Genomic DNA, 21,169 nt, shown 5'->3' with positions numbered 1-21,169 from the left:
GATCTGGATGGCGGTAGGGGGGGTCGGAATCCCCGCGGCGGTGCAGCAAGCTGCGCCGCCGTGGAGGATTCAATGGGGCGGCGGTACACTGGCGGGAGCCCGCCAGTGGTGCCGGTCCGACCGCGGCTTTACCGCCGCGGTCGGAATCCCCATTGGAGCACCGCCGGCCTGTCGGCGGTGCTCCCGCGGTCCTCCGCCCTGGCGGTCAAAGACCGCCAGGGTCAGAATGACCACCTAACTGCCATGTACAGACCCCCTGTGGAGTTGGCTACACTGGAGGACAGGCACATTATACTCATCTATAGGCTGGACAGGGCCACAATCACAGAGCTGTGTGCACAATTGGAGCCTGACCTGATATCAGGTATCCATCATCCGACTGGGATCCCCCCTCTTGTGCAAGTGCTATCGGTGCTTCATTTCCTGGCAACTGGTTCTTTCCAAGTGACAGTGGGCTTGGCAGCAGGAATGTCACAGCCAATGTTTTCAATCATGCTGGCAAGAGCTTTGTGTGCCCTGGTGAAACACATAGGCAAATACATAGCTTTCCCCCAGGTGGAAGATCTGGCCACTGTGAAGGCCGGATTCTATGCAGTGAGACATATCTCCAATATTGTTGGGGCGATTGGCGGGACACATATTGCGTTTGTCCCCCGGCCAGAATGTTCAGGTATTCAGGAATCAGAAGAGTTTCCACTCAAAGAATGTGCAAATAGTGTGCCTGGCTAACCAGTACATCTCCTATGTCACTGCTAAGTATCCTGGGTCGATGCATGATGCTTTGTTCTGAGGAATAGCAGCATCCCACATGTGATGGCCCAACTACAGAGGCACAGGGTGTGGCTAATAGGTGAGCCATAGTCCCCATCCACTGTATTTTAGTGTATGCCTTTGGGTGTCATCCTCATCTCATTGTGTGAGGCTAAATGTTGTCCCTCAATACTTGCAGGTGACTCTAGCTACCCAAACCTATCGTGGCTGCTGACCCCTGTGAGGAATGCCAGGAAAGGGGCTGAGGAGCGTTATAATGACGCACATCGGCGACCCAGAAGGATCATCGAGAGGACATTTGGGCTCCTGGGGCCAGGTTCAGGTGCCTCCATCTGACAGGTGGATCTCTGTGCTACTCACCCTGAAAGGTCTGCCAGATAGTAGTGGCATGCCGCATGTTGCGCAACCTGGCCTTCAGACGGCATGTACCTTTTCTGGAGGAGACTGGAAATGCCCTATGGCAGCTGTGGACCCCGAGGACAGTGAGGATGAGGATGATGAGGAGGTTGAGGATGTGGACAGCAGAACATCAGTCATATGTCAATACTTCCAATGATACACAAGTTAGACAGTGCAACTAACCATTCCTCTGACTATTCATGTTTTCTGTGTTGCTGCAGCATGATGGCATTAACTCCTTTGCATCTCAACTTACTGTCACCCATGGTTTGTCCTTTTACAGATGTTGGTGATATAACAACTGTGTACTGATGTGATGACTACAGACGACTATAGGTATTTTTTTCTATGCTCTTACAGTGTTCTGATCATTTGCACTAGATGTGACTGTTTCCATAAATGCACATTTTCAACACATAAAATACTAGTAGTCAAGTTGTGTTCAAGGGTGTTTATTGTAGTACTATGAAATTGAGGGAAAAGTGCAATGGAATGATGGAGGAAAGTCCAGGGTATTGTTCCAGTCTGTTTGTAGCACAGATCCAGTGTGCAAGGGGCCATAGGAAGGGTGCAAAGGCAGTTCAAAGTGGATAAGGTGACAGGGTGGGACACAAGGGGGACAATAAAGAGAGCCACATTCCCTGGCGGTGGTCTTGGCAAGTGTCTCTGGCTACTGTCTGGGTTGCAGGGAATGTTTGCGGGTGGTTCACCTTCCACAGGAGGAGGGGTGCTGGTGGCCTGTGGGTCCTGTGGCGAGGCTTTCTGCCCACTAGCTGCAGCGGAAGTGGAGGGCTGGTCAATGGGCTGGCTAGTGGGAGGGGCCCGCTGGTGTGTTGTTGCTTCCCTCATGATGTTGGTCATGTCTGCCAGCAACCCTGCTATGGAGATCAGGGTGGTGTTGATGGCCTGCAAGTCCTCCCTGATCCCCTGATACTGTTCCTCCTGCAGCCACCTGTTCTCCTGCACGTTGTCAAGGATCTGGCCCATCGTGTCCTGGGAATGTTGGTAGGCTCCCAGGATCTCGGTGAGTGCATCCTGGAGAGTCGCTTCCCTGGGCCTGTCCTCCCCCGACACACAGCGGTCCTCCCATTGCCCTGTTGCCCTGTGCCTCTGTCCCCCTGAACAGTGTGTCCACTGCCACTGACCCCAAGACCCTGATTGTCTTGGGGTGAGGTGTGGACTGGGGTCCCTGTACAGGTGGGCACACTGCTGATTGATGTGTCCTGGGGACAGAGGTGTGGGTACGCTGGGTGGGTGCTGTGGTGTTGGATCCTGATGGGGGAGGCTATGTGGTGTACTGTGAGTGGGCTGGGGTGACTGACTGTCCGGTGGTCCCTGATGGGCCAGGTTATTGGTCCAAATCCTGAAGTCCAGAGTTACTGTCATCACTGGGGGCATCTTCTGTTGGGGGACTGGATAGTCGTAGCACCTCCTCTCTGCTGGGATTGACTAGGCCACCTGTTGGGATGTAAGTGATGTATTATGCTTCATGTCTCTGACATATTGTACATCCCTGGCTTCTCCTCTATCATTGCTGTTGCCCTGCCACCTTTGTTTGTGTATGGTAATGTATTGTGTGATTGTTAGTTTCCCTGTGCTGTGCATGCTTTAGTGATTGGTGTCCATGCAGGGCTGGGAGGGCTGTCCATGCATTAGTATGGCATGCAGGATTTGGCATTGCGGTTAGTCATATGTGTAGGTGCAGTGTGTGGGATGGAGTGGTGTGATGGGAGTGAGGGTGAGGGGATGTGATGGCATGCAGGTATGGGGGGTGATAAGTGTTAAATATTGATTTGCCAGTGTCCAGTCCTCCGGCTACTCCAGTGAGTCCCTCATGATGCAGTAATGCGAAGACTTGCTCCTCCCATGCTGTGAGCTGTGGGGGAGGAGGTGGGGTCCACCGCTAGTCCTCTGTATGGTGAGCTGGTGCCTTGCTGCCACGGAACGTACCTTCTCCCCGTAGGTCATTCCACCTCTTCCTGATGTCGTCCCTTGTTCTTGGATGCTGTCCCACGACGTTCACCCTGTCCATGATTCTCCACCATAGCTCCATCCTGGCAATTGATATTTGCTGTACCTGTGCTCCAAACAGCTGTGGCTCTACCCTAAGAATTTCCTCCACCATGACCATTAACTCCTCATCAGTGGAACGGGTTGACTTTATGGGGACATGGGCGTTGCATGGTGTGTGTTGGTGCGAGTGTGTTGAGTAATGAGGTGGGGGTGTGTGATGTGGGGTGTGTGAGGGATGTATGGGTGTATGTGGTGTGTGTGTCTAGTTGTCTCTGTGCTGTTCGTGTCACTCTCCTGGCAGTAATTGTTGTTCGTAAAGGGTTGTGGGTGATGTGGGTGTGTGTTTTATGGTGCTGTGGGTGTGTGTATGAGTGTCAGGTGTGTGTTTTTAGTATCGGCTAATGTCGTGTTCTTTTGTATGTGGGTGTCCATTCTGAGTGTGGCGGTATGTAATGGCAATGGTTTACCGCCATTGAATGTCCTCCGTGGTGATTCATGGGTCATAATGTGGTGGGTTTTTATTGGCGTAACGGTATGGGTGTTGGTACCGCCACTTTAGCACTGACCTTTGGGCTGGTGGATTTGTTTATGTGGCTGTATTCTGTCAGATAGGTGTGTGTGTGTTATAATATGGAGAAAGGTTATTCACGACCATGGTGGCATGTTGGCGGCCGTCCCCATGGCAATAAGTAGGATTTACCACCAATGTCATAATGAAGGCCTTGGTGTTTTCATTTGTCCCTATAATTAGGTATTAGAGTAGAGTAGCTAAGGATAATGGCATAATATTAGTTAGAGGTTTCTTTAAACCTACATTAACATTTGGCACAGCGTATGCTCACAGGAACAATCTAACATGCTTGCTTACATCTTTAGAGAAGAGCTTCTTAGATCACACAGATGACAGGAGAAAGGCATTGAAGGAGAAATTAGAAAAAAGGCTTGGAGAAGAGGACTTACAAGAATGATTATGCTTATAGTACACTTAAAACACAAGGGAAATTAGCTCTAGATGCGTAACACGTAGGGAAACTTTGTATATATAGGCCTAAATTACGCACTGACTCTTTATTTGTGGGAACGAGTGAATGTAGACATGTGTTTTTGTTTCAGAGTAAATGGACATTTATGTTGAATGGACAGGATCCAGCGATTCCTGGGATATATTACATCTGTGATCCTAATGCCTCTTACCGTCTTCCATGAGGATGGTATGGGGCCTGTTGTTTGGGAATAGTTTTCCCAAAGATATTTCAAATGGATGACTTGAAGAAGTTTCCAAAAGTGACTGAATTACATCATATGAGACAAAGGAGAGAGTCTCCTGCTGGTATACTATCACTCACAAATTTTTGCATCAGCCAAAATTCTGTCATATCAATCCCTTCATATCCTTGTTCGCTTTTTTAATTTTCCCTAAACAATTTTTCCCTTTTCTTTTCTTCCCTCCTCTTATTATTATTTGTCTTTTACAATTGTATTTGTTTACACAATTTACATATTCCCCATATTTCAATTAGGGAAACCATGGTAATTAATATCCTTTGTATAATTTTCAATAAGATTCCTTTCCCAATGTTGCTGAGCCAATTTCCAGCTGAAGCAAAACCTTTACCAACGTTCTCCCAAACACCTACTTCTTTCAAATCTTTCAAATCAGCACTTCCATCAATCATATTAGTAAGTACGCTTCTAATTTCTTCACTGTTATCAGGAATGAACAAACAACAATGGCTAGAATTAAGCATCCTACAAACTCTGCCATCTTTTGCTAAAAGAATGTCTAAAGCAAGATGATTCTCAAGAGTCATAGCTCTTTCAGCAGCTGATTCAGTATCTATCAGGGGTATGGCTCTTGAAAAATTTGTCAGCATGTTATCCACAATAGTAGACAACTTTCAAATCTTTATTGAATTCAGAACAACTCCCACTGAAGGAATCATTGCTCCAGATATAAGTCCCTATTGGTCAAGGGATTCCTTAGGAAGTAGTTTTAAGAAATCTAACTTAGCCGGACTGCACCAAGAGGAGGTGAGCCATTCTCCCCATTTCACTTGAGGGTTTACCTCTATCCTTTTGAATTGCTTAAACACTTTGCGTTTTCTGAACTTTGATGCTGAATCCTGATGCCTTGCTGATAGAGCTGATGTCCTGATGACAAAGACTATCTTAGCTTGCCGATCCATTTGAGAAAAGGTATATTACTACTGATGTGTTTCTTAAGACTATTTGCTTTTCCTTTCTAGGTACCAACCGTGCTATTTTGATAGAGCCATAGTTAGGTGTTTTCTAAATTTGTGTTTACTAAATTATTTTGCATGAAGCACAACATGCTAATGCTAATCTGGTGTTGGATAAGGATTTCCCACTAAGGAAGTTGACTATATGAAGAAACTTTTGATGTCTTTTCTTTGCTGAATAAATATATGTGATATCGTCTGCACAAAAAGTTAATCAAATTGCACTGTAACTTTATATTGTGAAGTGGCTCAGGCTTTGATTAGATTACGCTTCTTTCGCTGCTTTGAACAGCCAGTGATGCTTCTGTATGTGTATTATTTGATTTTGAGATTACCTTACATGACATAAGCATTGTTAATATACGGAAATAAATATTCTACATTTTTCTAAAAGGAGTGGTTATTCACGATCTTTCAGTCATGGTGTGTGATAATTACTGCCTCCATTTGATTATTAATGCTATTGATTATCATTGATGTTATTGATTAATTATTGATCTGCATGTACTGGAGTTATGATGGGAACATCTTAATTGCGAGTCAAAGGGTTCATCGACCTATTCACGTCCCCTTGTAAGTTTACTTATTAAGGTCAGACGCGCTAACAGAGATGGTAGCAGAGATTGATGGTTTGCCTCCTTAAGAGCCCATCATAGATGTCCAGTACAGGTTTGCCTCCTTAGGAGCCTACCATAGATGTTCTGTATAGATAGTATTAACAGAGATAGCAGTAAGATTGATGGTTTGTCTCCTTAAGAGAATTCACAAAGATAGTAACGGCTCAATGGTCTGTCTCCTTAATAAACTATCATAAGTGTTCACAGAGATGGTAGCAGGAAGACATAAAGATTGACAGAGATGGTAGTAGCTTGATGATTTGGTCTTTTGAGAGTTCATTATTACCGAGATTTGGATTTAGTTTTCAGTGATACAAATTGGAGAGAAAATGTTCCCTTAACCCCTAGGGTGCCCAGGACGTAATGGTTACGTCCTGGGCAGCACCGCTCCTGTGCCCAGGACGTAACTGTTATGTCCTGCACCTGGCCCTTGGGGGAAACGCTGGGGTAGGAGGGGGTAGAAGGGAGGCCCTCAGGGGGAGTTTTTCAAACTGCCCTTTTGGACCCGCTTTGGTTCCCCCTCAATTTCGACATGTTTTTGGCTCTTCCCTGTCACAGACACTTGGACCATCTACACAAGTGAGGTATCATTTTTACCTTGAGACTGTGGGGAACGTTGGGTGGTAGGAAATTTGTCCCGGTGCGGTGATCCCACACAGAAATGTGGGAAAAATATGATTTTTTAGCTAAATGTGAGGTTTGCTGAGGATTCTGGGTAAGAAAACATTGGGGGATCCACGCTAGTCACACCTCCCTGGCCTCCCTACGGTGTCTAGTTTCCAGGAATGTCTTGGTTTGGTAGTTTTCCCTAGATGGCTGCTGAGCCCAGGACCAAAAACGCAGGTGCCCATCCCCTCCCCCCGCAAAAACAGGTAGTTTTGTATTTGGTAATTTTGATGGGTCCATGTTGTGTTTTGGGGCATTTCCTGTTGCGTGCGCTAGGCCGACCCACACAAGTGAGGTACCATTTTTGTCAGGAGACTTGGGGGAACGATGGGTGGAAGGAAATTTGGGGCTCCTCTCAGATTCCAGAACTTTCTATCACCAAAATGTGAGGAAAATAAGTTTTTTTTGGCCAAATTTTGAGGTTTGCAAAGGATTCTGGGTAACAAAACCTGGCGAGAGCCCCACAAGTCACCCCATCTTGGATTCCCCTAGGTGTCTAGTTTTCAAAAATGCGCAGGTTTGCTAGGTTTCCCTAGGTGCCGGCTGAGCTAGAGGCCAAAATCCACAGCTAGGCACTTTGCAAAAAACACCTCTGTTTTCTTTGGGAAAATGTGATATGTCCACGTTGTATTTTGGAGAATTTCCTGTTGCGGGCGCTAGGGCTACCCACACAAGTGAGATACCATTTTTATTGGAAGACTTGGGGAAACGCTGGGTGGAGGGAAGTTTGTGGCTCCTCTCAGATTCCAGAACTTTCTGTCACCGAAATGTGAGGAAAAGTGTTTTTTGGCCAAATTTTGAGGTTCACAAAGGATTCTTGGTTACAGAACCTGGTGAAAGCCCCAAAAGTCACATCATCTTGGATTCCCCTACGTGTCTAGTTTTAAAAAATGCGCAGATTTGGTAGGTTTCCCTAGGTGCCAGCTGAGCTAGAGGCCAAAATCTACAGCTAGTGTCAGTGGTCTTCAAACTGGGGGGTGGGCCTCCTTAGGGGGGCCCTGAAGTGATCCCGGGGGGGGGGGGGGCGCCAGGCTCTGCCCAAAATAAGTATTACACAGATAACAGTGTTTTGTTTTAAGAAGAAACATGTTATTGCACTTTTAAAAAGGTAGCAGTACTTAACTGCAATATTTAAATACCTCTAGACATATTTAAACATTGCCATCTTTATAAAATAATTGTGAAAAATTCTGAGGGGGGCACAATGATTTGGTATTTTTCAACACGTCAGATTTCAATGTAAAACTGTGTTGTGTCCATGTTGCGTTTCCTGTCACGAGCATTAGGCCTACCCACGCAAGTGAGGTACCACTTTTATTGAGAGACTTCGGGGAACACAGAATAGCAAAAAAAGTGTTATTGCCCCTTGACTTTCTCTACAATTTTTCCTTCCAAATGTAAGACAGTATGTAAAAAAGACGTCTATTTGAGAAATGCCATGTACTTCACATGCTACTATGGGCACCCCGGAATTCAGAGATGTGCAAATAACCACTGCTTCTCAACACCTTATTTTTTGCCCATTTTGGAAATACAAAGGTTTTCTTGATACCTATTTTTCACTCTTCATATTTCAGCAAATGAATTGCTGTATACCCAGTATAGAATGAAAACCCATTGCAAGGTGCAGCTCATTTATTGGCTCTGGGTACCTAGGGTTCTTGATGAACCTACAAGCCCTATATATCCCCGCAACCAGAAGAGTCCAGCAGACATAAAGGTATATTGCTTTAAAAAATCTAACATTGCAGGAAAAGGTTACAGAGTAAAATATGAAGAAAATGGCTGGTTTTTTTCACCTCAATTTCAATATTTTTTAATTTCAGCTGTTATTTTATGTAGGAAAACACAAATTAACCCTTGCTGAATTCAGAATTTTGTTCAGCATTGGTTTCACACCCATTTCTGTCACTAACTGGAAGGAGGCTGAAAGCACAACAAATAGTAAAAATGGGGAATGTCCCAGTAAAATGCCAAAATTCTGTTGAAAAATTGAGTTTTCTGGTTCAAGTCTGCCTGTTCCTGAAAGCTGGGAACATGGTGATTTTAGCACCGCAAACCCTTTGTTGATAACATGGAAAAAACCACAAGCCTTCTTCTGAAGCCCTTTTTTCCCTTAAAAAAAAACACTAAATTTGTGCTGTATTTTGGCTGATTTCTTGGTCTCCTTCAGGAGAACCCACAATCTCTGAGTAACTCTGGAATCCCTAGGATGTTGGAAAAAAAGCACGCAAATTTGGTGTGGGTAGCTTGTGTGGACAAAAAGTTATGAGGGCCTAAGCGCAAACTGCCCCAAATAGCCAAAAAAAGGCCTGGCACCTGAGGGGAATAGGCCCAGCAGTGAAGGGGTTAATTCCTGAAATGACTTTCCCATTATTGATCTGCATGTACTGGAGTTATGGTGGGAACATCTTAATTGCGGGTCAAAAGGTTCATAGACCTATTCGCATCCCCTTGTAAGTTTACTTATTAAGGTCAGACGTGCTAACACCTTTCAACTGCAAACCTTCACTCACCTTCGATGACAGTACTATCAACTACCTTCGCGACATCGACTGCCACATCGATGATGACTGAACCTCCATTTCCAATTACCATTTCTCCATTGAAAATGACAACACAGCTGCCTACATAGATTTTAAAGTCAGAAATTGAGGTGATGTCGGTGATCAGAAGACCACTACAGATATGGCTTATAGCCATCCACAACTGGGTTTGGGCCATCTGCCTGAACTTGAGGATGACACTAATGATGAAGAGGAAGACTATCCAGAATGTGACAACCAGCCACAAACCTTGAGTGTTAAAATCCTCTGCCATCTTACGGACCTCAGTGCTACTATAAGCTCAATATACTATATGAGCAATCATTGTGGAGTCTGTGAAGCTTTGGAGCAGGATACTGCTGCCATCCAGAGGTGAGAGTTTGATGGCCTGAACAGCAATTCTATAGTCGTTTTCTAGGAGGAATTGTTCTATTTCTTAAGTTCAGAGAGCAGCCACAAGGCAACCTGTACATTTTTCTCTTTGAGGGTGATATCTGTGTTCAGGGCGAAACCAAGCAAGTTGGCACTGAGTGAAAGCTGGAGTTTGAATCCATCGAGGTTCAAACCTTTAAGTTCTGGTCAGACTAGTATTTGATTGTTGTTCCTTGTGAATACCAGAAATTCTGTTTGGCAGGGTTAAGCTTCAGGTAGGTGTTGCTACTAATAATATTGTGCTCACACCCCCAGTCATATTTTATTTCAACATGGATCCCTAAACTGTTAGTCTATCCCCTACCCTAAATACCTAAATGTTGTGAACCATTTAACTTAAATGGCAGTAATGCATCATCTTCATAGATCCTGGCTTTGAGGTTGTTGATAAGAGTTTTGAGAGAGAAGAGTTTAAAGGATGACCATAGAGTGATGCCCGTTTGGTGAGTATTTGTCAAAGAAAAAACAGGTTTGGTGTTGATGTGCTGTGCTACAACCTATATTTTTAAGTGAAGAAGTGGTTGATGCCATTGCACTTGTTCATGGAGTGTGGAATAGGAAGGTCAGGCAGTGGACTAATTGAGTACTTGATCATTTTGAAGGGTGTTATTCTTCTATTGGCTGCTTCATTGATGATGTTGCTATACTTTTTGAATTTGGCTTGTGTGATGAGTTGTCTATATGATGTCATCTAGGGCTCTGTATTTCTTCCCTTTTCTGTCTATGAATGGAGTGTTTGTTGTCAGCAAGATTTTCTGCAGTACCTGAGTGCTGTAGGTTTCTAATTGCATTGTTGTGTTTCAGCTAGAGCATGGGTATTCACATGCCTTTCCAAAAATGGGATGAATTTATTTAGAAAGATTTTACTGTTAGACATTGAGTAGCAGAGGTGAGAGCTCTAGGCTGCTAATTAAGAAGTCTTTGAATGATGATAGAAATGGTGAGGATTGTCGGTCTAAATTTAGGGGCTGTGACCTTGCATTAGATAGTTAGTGATTTAGGGAAAAAGAGGACAAGGATGTAGGATGTGGTCTTTGGATTGTATTGATTGGGTGACATGCTGTACTACCTTGAATGTGTTGATGAGATTGAAGAGGATGGCTCTTTTGGTTTTTCATGCTTAGACGTCTAGGAGGTTTTATTCGCCGAGGATGGTGTGTGGGTGTGCTAGATAGACAAGGTGGTGAGGAGACTTTGCATACAAAGTTGTGTTATGTTTAAGAGTCCTGCCAATGAGGCAGGAGGTGGGAGGCTCGGAAATAGCATGTGAGGGGCTCCACAGAGTTGAGTGTTGTTTGTCAGCCAATGGTTTACAACCATCAGGAGTTATGGATGACAGTGAGACTTCTTCCTTTCTTATAAGCATGGCTTGCCCACTGGATGCTGTAACCTGTGGTAAGATGGGCATTGAGCATATGGGGTGAGTCATGTATTTGTTATGAAGAGTGCACCACGTTTTTAATAGATCATGAAGTCAGTGATGTCTGGTGCTTGGAGTACTGCAGAACATGAATTGATGAGCATGATATGAAACTTGTGTTTGGTGTTCAGAAGATATGTAGTGGTTATTAGCATGTGTGTGCATTTGGGTGTGTGTGCTGTTAGGATGCTAGTCAGAGGCCTGATCACAGCTGTGGCCTCTAACAACCCACATGTGATCAGCACTCTAATTCAAGAAAACACTATCCAGTATGTGATGGTGAGAAACAAATTAATTAGTAGCTCATTATACTAGCTAGGACCAATTGCAAAGGAGATGCATGTCCTGTGAAGTGACAGATTTAGCCTCATCCATGGTGAAAGATTGTTGTTGTAGGGGAAGGTATAGAGGAGTAGAGAAGTTTGGCTTACAGGTATGTCCACCCTTGCACAAAATTAGCCTGAGACCCGTCTGTTGGAAATGGCCCTCTCTACATGGTCACCTCAAACGTTTTGCCTTTTCCCTCTTCTTTTGCTGAATTTGTTTTTGTTGGCCTTAGGACTTTGAGCACTGCTGCTTCTGTGTGGATTGAGGACATTGCCATAAACCTGGCGCATCGATGCTGATGCGAGGATCGGGAGCACCGGATTGCCAACTGTGCAATGCTTAGCTTCCATTCCTGACTCATCTCCTACTTTGTGCTGCTCAGAGACGATGCTTCACCTACATCTTCAGGATCGACACCAGTGCATCGCCTTCCTTGCTCCTTGCATCTTGTTCTCGATGTTGTCACATCTCCGAACCAAGGTACTATTTTAGTGGACCAAGGCTGGTCCCTGTATGTGTCCCATGCTCCACCACGGTCGCCATGACTGTCCGGATTTGTCCAGGTCTGGCCCGACCAGATAGCCTGGGTTGGTGCTTTATGCTTCTAAGCACTGCAACTAAGTTTAATCTTCTGAATTCATATAAATGTTTATTGGATTTTTGTTGTTTTGGGTCATGTTTTGTTAATAAAAATATAATCTATTTTTCTAACTTGGTGTGGAGTATTTTTAAGGTATTTTCACTGTATTACTGTTTGAAGTTTTGCACAAATACTTTACAAATTGCCTCTTAAGTTAAGCGTGCCTGCTCTGTGCCAAGCTACCAGAGTGTGAGTACAGATTCGTTTATGGAGTGTATCTGACTTACTCTGACTAGGATTGGGGTTCCTGCTTGGGCAGGATGCATATAGCTGCCAACCAGAACCCCAATTTCTATCACCCTCTCCCTAATTATCACTGACACAGATTTACTTGGTCAAAGCAAAGCACATATATACCAACTTACAAATACTCAGAGAAAATTGACTTAGTAGACAGATTTTTGCTAACAAAGTTCAATCTGCACTTTTGTTTTTAATCTTGCCTTCTTAAAATTCCTTAATTTCCATCTAAGTCATGCTCATACAGCAGAAAATTTAGTTTGAGCTCAAATGTAAAGTATAAAATATTATTTCATTAGCACAACTGGTTGATAACTCATATGTAAATGGGCAATTATGCTGCTGGGCAAATGCCATCCTTTTCCCTTTACAAAAGCAATTGATTGACCACATGAAGCTTAAAGATAAATATATAGCATTTCTTCAGTATTGGCAATGCTGTTTTGTCCTTGATAATAACTAATGAGGCAGAGCAGTTATATTAAGCACATGTTTTAAAGTATTTGTTATTATTTGCAGCTGTTGGGATGGGAATATCCCCGGCATAGTATGTGACCATGTTCTCCTGCCTAACTACATCATATCTGTTATTTTGGCTCAGGTGTCACACTAATCTAAGTGTGAGCATAGAGGCCAAGGCCTGGCCCTAAATGTGTGAGGTCCTGGACTGGTCCTCTGACCTGGAAGGGTGCACCAAGTATGCTCTCAGTGTTGAAAGTGGATCACTCTCTTCGTCATTGGTATAGTGCATGGAGCTATGATGGCAGCCCATTGTGGTTTAGAGAAATCAGTAGAGTGGCTAGACCTTTTATCTGTCAGTGAGGTTGAGCCCAACTGGTCCGCCTATGTAAAGTTCCACTTCTATGTATATGCTGAGTTCCTTGTGCTCACATCCTGTGTATGTGTCAAGCATGTATGTGTTTGTAGTGAGTGAACACAGGCACTGTGTGTGAGACAGCCCAAGTATTGGAGGCCAGTGAGATCAATTTTGGATAGATCTGGCCTGGCCTAGCAGATGATGGAGGTTAGGTCTGTGCTTTCAGCCAGTCGAAATGTATTTCCTGCAATCCTGTAAATTTAGGGAGGGTTCCCTTTCAAAATTCTCTGAGGCCTTTTGGTTAACAAGTGGCTACTGATAAGTTTTTCTGAGCACTGCCAATTGGTGGATGGTGGCAATGAGGACTGAGACTGTAGACTCTATTGTGAAAGCTTCTATGTGAGGCCTGGCTTTTTGTCTGTCCCTGATTACTGATTCATTTGGGGTGATGCAAGCCAGGAGCAGAAGCCTCACACCTCTTTGTGCCTCAGTCTGGGTGCTCCAGAGTAGAGCGACTACAGTAGTACCTGCTATCAGAAGCATCACTCTGCATACAGGCTGTGTCTGGACAAAAGCCTGAGGACACCTGAGAGGAGAACCACTCTGAAACGGTTTCTGCAGTTGAGACAGTGCATCCACAACCGCTGTCAAGAAGTTGTATATAAAAGTGAGACACAAACCACTCCACATTGTTCCTGTTCCAAGTCCTTTCTGACCAAGGAAGGAAGTGCTCCATAGAGTATTCAGATGACTGCAGTACAACGAGTGCCGGTCTCTGCCTGACAGCCAGTCTCCAGACTTGAGTGGGCATTGTTTAAAGTCTCAACTTCCTATTGGAAAAGCTGTGGATCTTCCCTGCAGGCTGCTTCCCTGGCAACCTGCTGGATAGTAATGAGTCTTCCTGGTGCTGCAGAAAGGTGGACTGCCCAGAGAGAGCTAGGTCCAGTGCGTCCTCAGTGACTGGTGGGTATCCAGGTAGAGCAGACTATTGAAGAGCGAACTAGGGTGGACCCTTGTGCCAGTGGCACTCATTTTGCACTGTGCTCCTCGTCTGCCCCCCGAGAGCTGCAACTGCATGATTACCTAAGACCCATTAATTTACTGCCATAGGCCTGGATAAAGGCTGACTACACTAGATTGGTGAAGGCTTGGGCGTAGGCTTTAATTGTGCGACTGCTGTCGGCCTGGACAAGGAATGCAACTAGATGATTGCTGTTGGCCTGGATAAGTACAGGAAACGTGTGATAGCCCTGGAGAAGGGCTGCAACTACCTGATAGACAAAGGCCTTGTTGAGAGTTACAACTGCCTGATTGCTCTCTGTCCAGCCAGGGATGCATCTACCTTCAGTCCAAGCAAGGACTTTACCTCCAACACTGCTGCCAACTCACCCTCAGACTGTACATATTTTTACCCATTTGGGGCCTCATCAGCTCACAAGACGAAGATTATGGTGGCTAGACGAGTGCCTGCACATGCTCCAACACCACAGCTTCTCTGGCCAAAGGCAGGTGGCCTGTGCCTAGCTGCGACACTCCAGCTAACTTGCTGACTCTCCACGACTACCACCGGGGATATGAGAGAGTACCACGGAAGATGTGTTGATGCTTACTCCTACCAGCTTTGGCATCATACAGCCTAAAGTAGCTGCCATGCACACAAGAGTGAATGGCTACCAGACAGGGCTGGCTAGTAGTGGGGGATTGGCAAACCCTTCTGTAGTTGCAGAAGGGATTCTTGGTTTCATGTGCATGAAAAAAAGGCAGCAGTCAAAGCTGCTTAAATGCTGGCTACGTATCTAGAGACTATATTGGCAGAGATGCAAATTTTGGTGGTATGAAAGATTGCATTTTACATTAATTTCGAGATGAAAGTGACAGTTAATTGCAAGGGAAGAGATAAGAGTAGAGAAAGGAATAGAGAAGTTATAGATAAACCTTACTTTGGGAGGCAATGAAGACAGTGGGAGAGAAATGGAATATAGCACAAAGACAGATAGTGAGGGCAAGCGGATGAGGCATGGAAAAAAGGAATGTAGGGAGCCCTGTAACAAAGAGTGAGAGGGTCAGAATCTTGCAATTATCACAACATAGATTACCCAACAGAGTGCACTATCAGGAATTTCTATTGAGGTATACTATGGCTTTCATCAGTGCCACAGGTTTATTACACAGGCTGTCTAGAAAACACTCAAGAGCCATAGACGTTAATACTGATGCCAGTTACGAGGCAACGGGAAAAACTGCAGTTGTCTAGCAATCCACCTGCCACACCCACCCACACTATAAATAAAGGCTTCTCGAGGAGTCACCAGTCACCTTCAGATATGAACAGGGAGGTCAGGTCAATATGATCAACCTCCTTGTTAACCACTTCCCTGCCAGGCCTTTTCCCCCCCTCCTGTGCAAGCCTTTTTTTGGCTTTTTGAGGTAGTTCGCGATTTGCCCCTCATTTCCTTTTGTTCACATAAGCTATCCACGCCAAGTTTGCGTCCTTTTTTTCCAACAGCCTAGGGAGTCTAAAGGTACCCAGAGTTTGTGGGTTTCCCTGGAGGAGGCCAAGAAATTACCCAAAATACAGCTAAAATTATTATTATTTTTTTTAAATGAGAAAAAGGGCGGCAGAAGAAAGCGTGTTTTATTCCCTGAAAATGGCATAAAAAAAGGGTTTGCAGTGCTAAAATCACCATCTTCCCAGCTTTCAGGAACAGGCAGACTTGAATCAGAAAACCACATTTTTCAACACCATTTTGGCATTTTACTCGGACATACCCCATCTTTGCTATTTTTTGTGCTTTCAGCCTCCTTCCAGTTAGTGACAGAAATGGGTTCGAAACCAATGGTGGATCCCAGACAGCTAAACATTTCTAAAAAGTAGACAAAATTCTGAAATTAGCAAAAGGTCATTTAGGTACATCCTGCAAGGTTTTACTACAGAAAATAACAGCTGAAATAAAACAAATATTGAAATTGGGCTAAAAAAACAGCCATTTCTCTCTACGTTTTCCTCTGTAATTTTTTCCTGCTATGGCAGATTTTTGAAAGCAATATACCATTATGTCTAGTGGCCTCTTTCGGTTGCGGGGATATATAGGACTTGTAGGTTCATCAAGAACCCTAGGTACCCATAGCCAACAAATGAGCTGCACTTTGCAATGGGTTTTTATTGTATACCGGGTATACAGCAAGTCATTTAGTAACATATAAAGAGTGAAAAATAGGTATAAATAAACCTTTGTATTTCCAAAATAGGCACAAGACAAGGTGTTGAGAAGCAGTGTTTATTTGCACATCTCTGATTTTGGAGGGTCCCCATACTAGCATTAAATTACATGACATTTCTCAAATATACTTATTTCTTACACACAGCCTTACATTTGGAAGGAAAAAATGTAGAGAAAGACAAGGGGCAATCTCACTTGCTCTTCTATTCTGTGTTCCCCCGAAGTCTCCTGATAAAAATGTTATGTCACTTGTGTGGATGGGCCTAGTGCCCGTGACAGGAAACGCCCCCCCCCCCCAAAAAAAAATAAACATGGGCACATCACATTTTTACATTGAAATCTGGCATGTTTTTTGGAAAGTGCTTAGTTGGGATTTTGCCCTCTATCTCAGCCAGCACCTATGGAAACCTAGCAACCTGGGCATTTCTGAAAACTAGACACCTAAAGGAACCCAGGATGGGGTAACTTGTGGTGCTTTTACCAGGTTCTGTTACTCCTTTGCAGACCTCAAAACTTGGCAAGAAAACCACCCTTTCTTCACATTTCGGTGCTGCAAAGTTCTGGAATCTGAGGGGAGCCACAAACGTCCTTCTACCCAGCATTTCCCCAAGTCTCCCAGTAAAAATGGTACCTCACTTGTGTGAGTAGGCCCAGTGCCCTCGGCAGGAAATGCCCCAAAACACAACGAGGACTCATCACATTTTCCCAAAGAAAACTGACCTGATTTTTGCAAAGTGCCCAGCAGTGGAATTTGGCCTCTATCTCAGCCTGCACCTAAGGATACCTAGCAATCCTATACATTTTTTAAAACTAGACAACTAGGGACATAGAATGGGGTGACCTGTGTGGCTCTCACCAGGTCCTGGCACCCAGAATCCTTTGCAAACCTCACAATTTGTCTAAAAAACACTTTTCCCTCCCTGAGCTTCCATCGCAATGGGGGGGGGTGTGACCTCTGATGAGGTCAGCGTGGGATAATGCGCTGACGTGATCAGACATCACAGGGGGGGTCGGTTGTGGCAGGGGAAGTGCTTCCCCTTCCATCCCTGACCGGGGGTGTGGGTGGGTGGCCCACTGGAGGAGCACTAGTGCTCCCCCTGTGGGTCAGGTGCAGGACGAGCTGTCTCGTCCTGGGCGCACAGCGACAATGGCCAAGGGCGAGACCAGCTCATCCATGGCTCCAAAGGGGTTAATCGGAGGTACCTATCTAAATTCTCAGTGGACGGGATGCTAAAATTGTACAATATGTGACAATCAGCAAACAAATCACTGTTCCCTGCTAAGACAATAATAGACTCCATACCTACTTTCACCTGACCACTTCTTTGCAGCCCTCCAAAGCTAATGTTTTTTCTGTTGTAATCCAGTTGGAAGCTCTTCCTCCATCCAAGGTGACAAGTAAAGACCTGATTCCCCTTCTTCAGCCGAAGTCAAGCAGATGCCAATGAGTTTATTCTGGGCTCGCATGCTTCTTCGATACCAGCATTGGTCTATGATCACACTGTTTACATCCAGACATGGCCATCTTAAATGTCAGTGTTTATTCCTATATTGTGAATTAATATACAGTAAATATGCGAAACATTCAATTAGTGTGGGCTACTTTGCAGAGGATGTCACCAACAATGAGAAAGTAGAAGGCTTAGGGTTTATTACACAGTGTGCCACCAAAGGGAAAGATTGATTTAAAATATTTCAGTGCCACTAGTACATTCTTAAGAATGGTGAAAGCTTAAATTAGGAGCCAGCTCATTGTGATTAATTGCACTTAAATGAGTAAGACATCTTAAAGGCAGGCTTCATTTGCAAACAGAACCCAAGAAACCTGCCTGGCATCATACACATATAGCAGGCTTCCTTTACATGCAAGAACGTGTTTGTTTGCCATTCAGTCGGAAAGAAAGGTGGCAGTTCTTTTCTGTTGTAATCCAGTTGGATATTAAAAATAAAAACATAATTGTGATAAGAAATGAATGTTGTGCATTTGATTGAATACTTATGTAGAAAATAATATAGAGAATTCAAGAACAAACAAGAGTTTTGCCAAATAATGATTCAGAATCACACCTTGCACTGAGTTATAATGTTTATCCTTCTAACTGGAAAGAGTTTACAATGTATCAATCCAAGAGCTAAAAAGAGAATTCCAAACTAGAGAAAAGAGAGCAGCTGGATTATTGAATAGTAGGTGGTACAGTTTGGTTTTAATGAAGAGTTTGAGTTAGGATTATGATTAAAATGAATGACCAAGGATACTTTACAGAATCTTTAACATGGGTGTGTGGGAGATGGATCTATTTAGATTAGCCATGGGAATCTATCTTCTATCAGTAACAGCTGGCTATGTATCAATTGTTACACTTCCTTGTGACGTTCCTTTGCCTCAATACCCACTCTGCTAAAGTCAAGGTGGCTTCAGCAGCAATTCCAGACCGGCATCATCAGCAAAACTACACACATCCAACAAGCACTATGGTCTCAATGCATCCTTTAGACGTGATGCAAGAGGTGACTAAGAGGTTTTAAGCAATCTATGTTATCATTATTAGTAGTCCCCTGATACAATATTTTACCTTTTGTCCTTATTTTCTTCCTTTTGCTGAGAAATCCAACTATTTCCATGAGAAAAGGATAGAGCTAGGCCATAGGATAAGAATAATGTTAGCTCTATGGTGATGGTATTAATCATAGTCTAAGGGTCTTTCAAGTACTCATCACCCACCCATCAAACTATCTGCAATTGGTAGTTGATATGAGCTCATCACTGTGGTGGCGCATGAGCACAAGGCTGTGTGCCTTGTACATACACAGATGCGGTGTTAGCTGCACATAGCTTTGATACAAAATTTAGAGAAACAGTATTCAGTCCCAACACACTTCTTTCAGAGCTCCCTTTGATTGTGATTTGGACAGAATTGTGGACTACCATTATCAGATTCACCATGAAGTTTACTTTATCCTTTAAAATTGGGTGCCATGGTGTTACTTACTCATTTTATATTTTTTTGGATATAGTTAGTGCATATGTAATTGATGAATTTAATGCAAACTATCTAAATTAAATGAGTCCTTGATAAGCCAACCATTCACAACTGTCACAACAGATGCAAATGCATCCCAGGATGGAAAAAATGACACAATTAGGTTTACAAAAACATCACAAAATTAAAATTCCTTTGGTAACACAGAGATCGCACATTGGAAAGGTAAATACTTTAAAGAAGGATGTAAAAGTGAACTTCTTTCCTTTTTATCGCAGCACAGTATACCTACTGCTGTGTGCATTATTTATTCCTCACTAGGCTGGTGGTAAAATCTGACAGTATCTTTTGGCGATTTACCCTGATGCAATGTCTACTTTCCTTTAGCTAAGAACTGGAAGCAATCATTTTTGGGAAGATTATAATGCAGTGCTTCCCAAACTTTTCAGAGCCACAACCCACTTTTTAGTAGGACAATCTTTCACAACTCGCTTAACCTAAAACGTCATGAGGTGGCTTTTTTTGTATTTAACTAAAGCATTGTGTGGTAGCGCACTGTCATTTACAGACAGCACATTTTCCATTGATCCCTAAATTTGCATAGACATAACATTTTACTGATGAAACAAATGATAACGTGTGGAAATCGGGTTTCAATGACTTTATTATTTGTGCACCACCAAGTAAAATGTTTTGATTTTTCTGATCCTATTAAAATCTTTTTTCTATTCATCCTTCAGAATTATACAAAATCGTGCTTCATTTTTTAATTCCTAACTGCTTAATGTGTACAGTTTATTTACAGGTGTTTGCATTTTGTTGTGCATTAGGAAAAAATGACATCTTGCAGCCTCTGCTTTCACACTTCATGTACCCCGGCAAGACTGTAACATAATTAATTTTACTTTTCATTCTCTGACAGTAAAGTAAGAGGAGTTTGTAAACACTAATCCCCATGTTAAAAAAACAGAAGCAACAATTTGTCAGAAGTCATATCCTAACATTTCACCTCTTTCTTTCAAGCACAGCAAATATAACAAGATAAATACAGAATTTAAAGGCATCTTTATTTATTGCTTGGACTTTTTTGAGCCACAAAAAATCAGCTTGCGACCCACCATGGGGTTGCAACCCAAAGTTTGGGAAACACAGTTATAATGAGATTTCACCTTGGTCATGCTTCTCTTACCATTACTCAAAGAAAGAAGCCATATACACTGTACAACTTTTATTCTGACTACCCTTGCTAGAAGAAGTTGCTGAGTTAACAATCTTTATAGGGATAGAAGCACTTTTGGAGAAACTGGGGAAGTTTATGTCAGATTTTGATTGTGGTTATTAAGTGACCCCTGATGCTCTTATTCATAAACAAAAAGGACATCCATATAGTGGTCCCGCCACAGTGAACAACCTTTTTCTGTGTTGTCAGTATTCACGCGGCAAACAAACTCTAATCCTGTCATCGTTAAGATAGGCTACGCAACGGATTTGGCCAAAGGAAGCAGGCATTTTTTTTTTTGTGGAGTTAAATGCACACATCCCGCTAAAAAACGATTTACCCTCTATTTTACAGTATTTGGAAACCTCCTCTTGACACCACATTTTGCTATTTAACAGAGGAACACCCAGGACTTAATCAAAGCTACACGGACGTGTGGCATATATGCTTAAAGAAATGAGGCTCTACACTAAATACAGATGCTTATAATTGTACTGAGTAGTTAGTCTCTTATTGTATAAGTATTTTATTTAAATACCTATATATCATGAACATTTATATATGCACAATATTCTGCCTAAATTTAATATTTCTTCTCCAAATACCTAATGCAAACAAAT

Source organism: Pleurodeles waltl, chromosome 12 (genome assembly GCF_031143425.1).
Source record: "Pleurodeles waltl isolate 20211129_DDA chromosome 12, aPleWal1.hap1.20221129, whole genome shotgun sequence".
Lineage (NCBI taxonomy): Eukaryota > Metazoa > Chordata > Amphibia > Caudata > Salamandridae > Pleurodeles > Pleurodeles waltl.
The sequence above is the reverse complement of the archived record's forward strand: the minus strand, read 5'-3'. Positions refer to the sequence as shown.